The sequence below is a fragment of the Oncorhynchus clarkii genome, chromosome 10, assembly GCF_045791955.1.
Source record: "Oncorhynchus clarkii lewisi isolate Uvic-CL-2024 chromosome 10, UVic_Ocla_1.0, whole genome shotgun sequence".
Lineage (NCBI taxonomy): Eukaryota > Metazoa > Chordata > Actinopteri > Salmoniformes > Salmonidae > Oncorhynchus > Oncorhynchus clarkii.
This window is the reverse complement of record NC_092156.1, coordinates 65,502,916-65,509,501: the sequence shown is the minus strand read 5'-3', so window position 1 is coordinate 65,509,501 and position 6,586 is coordinate 65,502,916. Positions and strand designations below refer to the sequence as shown.

Sequence of the window (6,586 nt, the reverse complement as noted above, 5' to 3'; positions counted from 1 at the left end):
TTCATGCAACCCATATTTCGAATTTCCGGGGATTTATGTTACACCTTCCGGCTACAAGAGCAGCGTTTTTTGTGGCGGGAGTTTTACCCATATTGTTGTCGAGGTTGGTTGTTTACAGCGAATTAAGTGTTGATCCGTGCAATAGTTTGGTGTAAAATTGACAAGGCAAAGGCAATGGCAATGAACGGCGATGGAGTGCATGGACTGAACGGAGAGACGGTGGCCCTATCTGAAGCTAAACACATCAATGGCACTCCTAGCAAGTCAAAAATAGCCTGTGAAAACGGCGAGGCAGACATCCACGCTGCCAAGCGAAATGGAACTAAGAGAAGAACCCCATCTGATACGTTCTCCTTCACTGCCGAACCTACCATCGATGACATACGACGGATGCAAGCGGAATTTACTGACGAGCGAGACTGGAACCAGTTCCACCAACCCCGCAACCTCCTGCTAGCTATGGTCGGAGAAGTGGGCGAGGTATCTGAGCTTTTCCAGTGGCGTGGCGAGGTGACTGAAGGACTTCCCGGCTGGACCGACTCCGAGCGCGAGCACCTGGCACATGAACTCAGCGACGTCCTCATCTACCTAGTTGAGTTGGCCGAGAAATGTCATATCGATTTACCCCAAGCAGTGCTGCGCAAAATGGCCCTAAATAGGCTGAAGTACCCTGCCAGCAAGGTGCATGGCTCGTCTAAGAAGTACACCGAATACAAGGACTGAGCGAGTGCATGCTGCCATGCCCAAATGGCGCAATGAACACACCCCTGCATTTACAAAGTAGACGAGAACTGAAAAATACTGTTCAACTTCAGTTAATGGCAATGGATAATGTTTATACAATCTTTTATTTAGGGCACTACTGTATCTCAAAAGTTGGTCAAACTGCAGTTAGTTTTATAAAGTGCGTTTTAAATCCAGTGTTTTTCTTTAACTATATGGGCGTTCATCTTTTGATTTCCCTCTGATGCTTTGTCGTTTTAACTGTTCCCCAAAGTCAAATTGTAAGAAGTCCATTTTATTTTTCATAGTATGAATAACTACATTTAAATATCTTAAATCCATATTGTTGTCAACGATTGATGGAAGCTATGTTATTTTGTTGCTTTAAATTCAATGCATGTGTGCGACTGATAGAACCTTCTGCCCAAAAGTAAAAGTGCCTTCAACTATACTTGCTGTCCTGCAGATGCTATGTAATTTATGTATGTTGACTCTGTAATGCATTTAGTCAATCAGATTTAATCACTATTGCCTTATTTACTTCCCTGGGAAATGAGCTACAATGGGAAATGGGGAGATTAGCACACGCAACACTACTATGGGAGATGAGGGAAATTAGTGAGTTACTCTTGTGGTGGTTCATTTTGATAAGCAGTCTGTTAAACAGTAGTGTTTCATGGCCCCAGGCCTATGGTTAGCGATCTAATATGTAGGCTAGCCAATGTATATTTGGACACATCCGATGGTTTAATGAGCTACAAGTATACTAAAAAATGCAACAATTTCAAAGATGTTACTGAGTTGCAATTCATATGAGGATATTAGTTGATTGAAATAAATAAATTAGGCTCTAATCTATGGATTTCACATGACTGGGAATACAGATATGCATCTATTGGTCACAGATACTTTTTTTAAAGAAGGGTAGGGATGCGGACTCCGTATCTGGCGTAACAACCATTTGCCTCAAAAAGCGCAACACATCTCCTTCACATACAGTTGATTAGGCTGTCGATTATGGTCTGTGGAATGTTGTCCCACTCCTCTTCAATGGATTTGCGAAGTTGCTGGATACTGTCGTACATGTCTATCCAGAGCATCCAAAACATGCTCAGTGGGTGAGCATGCAGGCCATGGAAGAACTGGGATGTTTTCAGCTTCCAGGAATTGTGTACAGGTCCTTGAGATATGGGGCTGTGCATTATCATGATGAAACATGAGGTGGTGGCGGCAGATGAATGGCACGACAATGTGCCTCAGGATCTTGTCACGGTATCTGCATTCACATTTCCATAGGTAAAATGCAATTGTGTTCATTGTAGCTTATGCCTGCACATTCCATAACCACACCGCCACCATGGGGAGCTCTGTTCACAATGACATCAGCACACCGCTTGCCCACACATCACCATATACGTGGTCTGCAGTTGTGAGGCTGGTTGGACATACTGCCAAATTCTCTAAAATGACTTGAGGTGGCTTATGGTAGTTTAATGTTAATTTCTCTATCTAGCAACAACTGGTGGATATTCCTGCAGTCAGCATGCCAATGACACGCTCCCTCAACCTGAGATACACCTGCTTATCGAACATCTCATTCCAAAATCATGGGCATTAATTTGGAGTTGGTCCCCCCTTTGCTGCTATAACAGCCTCTACTCTTCTGGGAAGACTTTCCACTAGATGTTGAAACATTGCTGCGGGGACTTGCTTAAATTCAGCCACAAAAGCATTAGTGAGGTCATGCACTGATGTTGGGCCTGGCTCGCAGTCGGTGTTCCAATTCATACCAAAGGTGTTTGATGGGGTTGAGGTCAGGGCTCTGTGCAGGCCAGTCAAGTTCTTCCACACCGATCTCGACAAACCATTTCTGTATGGACCTCACTTTGTGCACAGGGTTATTTTCATGCTGAAACAAAGGGCCTTCTCCAAACTGTTGCCACAAAGTTGGAAGCACAGAATCGTCAAGAATGTCATTGTATGCTGTAGCGTTAAGATTTCCCTTCACTGGAACTAAGGGGCCTAACCCGAACCTTGGGAAACAGCCCCAGACCATTATTCCTACTCCACCAAACTTTACAGTTGGCACCATGCATTGGGGCAGGTAGCATTCTCCTGGCATCCGGCGAACCCAGATTCGCCCGTCGGACTGCCAGATAGTTAAGCATGATTCATCACTCCAGAGAACGCGTTTCCACTTCTCCAGAGTCCAATGGCGGCGAGGTTTACGCCACTCCAGCCGATGCTTGGCATTGCGCATGGTGATCTTAGGCTTGTGTGCGGCTGCTCAGCCATGGAAACCCATTTCATGAAGCTCCCAACGAACAGTTATTGTGCTGACATTGCTTCTAGAGGCAGTTTGGAACTCGGTAGTGATTGTTACACACTACACGCTTTAGCACTCGGCGGTCCCACAGGCCACAACAGGTGTGGCTGAAATAACCAAATCCACTAATTTTATACTTTTGTATATACAGTTGAAGTCGGAAGTTTACATACACTTAGGTTGGAGTCATTAAAAGTCGTTTTTCAAACACTCCACAAATTTCTTGTTAACAAACTATAGTTTCAGCAAGTCGGTTAGGACATCTACTTTGTGCATGACAAAAGTCATTTTTACAACAATTGTTTACAGACAGATTATTTCACTTATAATTCACTGTATCACAATTCCAGTGGGTCAGAAGTTTACATACACTAAGTTGACTGTGCCTTTAAACAGCTTGGAAAATTCCAGAAAAAAATGTCATGGCTTTAGAAGCTTCTGACAGGCTAATTGACATCATCTGAGTCAATTGGAGGTGTACCTGTGTAGGTATTTCAAGGCCTACCTTCAAACTCAGTGCCTCTTTGCTTGACATCATGGGAAAATCAAAAGAAATCAGCCAAGACCTCAGAAAAAAATGTGTAGACCTCCACAAGTCTGGTTCATCCTTGGGAGCAATTTCCAAACGCCTGGAGGTATCGCGTTCATCTGTACAAACAATAGTACGCAAGTATAAACACCACGGGACCAAGCAGCCGTCATACCGCTCAGGAAGGAGACACGTTCTGTCTCCTAGAGATGAAAGTACTTTGGTGTATCATGTTGTGGGGGTGCTTTGCTGCAGGAGGGACTGGTGCACTTCACAAAATAGATGGCATCATGAGGAAGGAAAAGTATGTGGATATATTGAAGCAACATCTCAAGACATCAGTCAGGAAGTTAAAGATTGGTCGTAAATGGGTCTTCCAAAATGGACAATGACCTCAAGAATACTTCAAAAGTTGTGGCAAAATGGCTTAAGGACAACAAAGTCAAGGTATTGGAGTGGCCATCACAAAGCCCTGACCTCAATCCTATAGAAAACTTGTCGGAAGAACTGAAAAAGCATGTGTGAACAAGGAAGCCTACAAACCTGACTCGGTTACAACAGCTCTGTCAGGAGGAATGGGCCAAAATTCACCCAACTTATTGTGGGAAGCTTGTGGAAGGATACCCAGAACGTTTGACCCAAGTTAAACAATTTGAAAGCAATACTACCAAATACTAATTGAGTGTATGTAAACTTCTGACCCACTGGGAATGTGATGAAAGAAATAAAAGCTGAAATAAATCATTCTCTACTATTTTCCTGACATTTCACATTGTACTATCAACACTGATAATTGACTGTATTTGCTCAGGATATGAATACATTTAGGGCAACCCTAGTTTGACTAGCCTGGTCCCTGATTTGTTTCTGCCGTTTTGCCAACTACTATAGTCATAGTCACGCCAAGTCCGCACAAACAGATCTGGATCCAGGCTGTATTTTCACTTATGGACTCTCCTAATTCTGAAGTTTATAACACTTCTTAAGTGCAACTGCTCTAAACAAATTGTGTTTATATTGAAACGGTCCGTGCTAGGTTAGGGTTAAGGGGTAGGGACTTCCCAAGGATCCCAATTAGCACTGACCATATTGAAACCATGGCACTCTGTGTGAATGCTGCAAATGTTGATTTGCTGCACCATAGCATACCCCATAGCCTGAGGTAAACATTCCCGAGATGCAATGCACAATTTATTTTCATTTTCTAGCATGGTGTGAGCCTATAGCAGCATAACTCCTGGGCCTGGCTGACACATTCTTGGTTTGCTAGTACTATTCAATTTGTGTGGAAATGTCCCAGGCAGGTAGCAGGGTAGAATCAATCTCTCACAGCCGAAGGGGTGGGTTGTCTCTTGTGAATCTGGAAGTAATGTTCCTTCGACCACATTGCTTCCTTCATTGCTATTCAGTATGGCTGCTAGGGGAGAGTGGGATTAAATGGGTGGCACAGCAGTCAAAGGCACTGCATCGCAGTCCCTGGTTCAAATCCAGGCTGTATCACATCCAGCTGTGATTAGGAGTCCCATAGGGCGGCGCACAATTGTCCCAGCGTCGTCCGGGTTTGGCCAGGGTAGGCTGTCATTCTAAATAAGAATTTGTTCTTAACTGACTTGCCTAGTTAAATAAAGGTTAAATGTAAAAAAAATATATATTCATCACTCTGTTAAGGGAAATATAGTTTTCGCCACAGGAGTCGCTAGTGCACGATGGGACAAGGACATCCCTGCTGGCCAAACCCTCCCCAACCCGGACGATGCTGGGCCAATTGTGCGCTGCCCCATGGGTCTCCCGGTCGCGAACCCAGAATCTCTAGTGGCACAGCTAGCACCGCGATGCAATGTCTTATACCACTGCACCACTCGGGAGGCCCCTAACAAAGATATCTACATATATTTCAGGATGTTGTGTATCCATGGAAATAATCAGAATTCATGTAAATATAGCTTGTCCAAAAAAAGTGGTGTCTTGGCACAGTTTACCCTGGGTATGTGGTAAGTTGAGCTGAGGGACAGGGTAAGTTAAGCCACCTTCAAATTTCTGTACTGAATGAAATATTACTACTAAAACATGTCTCTCTCTATTTCCCAAACACAATTCAAAACAATCGCTTTTTGTCTTCTAATCATTTTTCAAACTTTTAACATATGCCAGGCCCAGTTGTTACCTCATATCGCAGCGATAATACCTTACGTTACACCTGGGAAGAAAACACTTAATTTTGCTCAATTTACCCCAAGGCAAACATGTTGACTATATTAGCCCACACAGCTACAAGGATGCACTTTCATGCTAGGTTTAGGACCTCATATTGAAGCTGATGTATAGAACACTCTTAGAATGATCTACTTTGGTTTAGATAAAAGTGTCATGAAACCTCTAACAAACTCAACTCTGGACCTCGGAGCCAGTTCCACTGCTTATTATTATTGTTCCCCTCTAATCAGGGACTGATTTAGATCTGAGACACCAGGCCTGTGCAATTAATTATCAGGTAGAACAGAACCTGCAGTCTCTAACACAATAAATTAATTTGACTTTTTTAGACCTAACTTGCTTACCACTTTTTCCATGTGGTTTCTACTTTCATTGACTCCACGAAAGGATGACCTTTTTGGTCAATTTATTAATTTTGTGTATGGTTTCCTAGAAACACGGGTTTCTCAACTTATACCCTTTTGGCTCAATTTCCCCCGCTCTCCCCTATAGCTCCGCTTTGTGGTACCTGTTATTTCTCTGAGAGTTGGGGAGTTTGGGTCTTTACCCGCAGCCACAGTGACAGAGCAAGAGACGTTCTCTGTCTGAGACAAGGTTTTGGAGAGCTCTTCTTGCCTACATTTCTAAAACCGAGAAATAGTTGTGATTTGGTATACTGACTGTGGGTTCCTTGTGTTGTTTCCTCATAACCCTCAAAGCATTGGGTTTGAGTGAGTAATCATGAGGAGCAAATGAATATTTCTATGAAGCCAAAACTAATACCCCAGCTGAATGATAATGCAGCTCTGACTCAG

The 6,586-nt window shown here is 43.4% G+C and overlaps 1 pseudogene; it reads left to right on the top strand.

The window, feature by feature from the left end:
* The first annotated feature begins 61 nt into the window (after positions 1–61).
* On the top strand, positions 62–1,163 carry LOC139419010 (dCTP pyrophosphatase 1 pseudogene; annotated as a pseudogene).
* Positions 1,164–6,586: the final 5,423 nt, after the last annotated feature.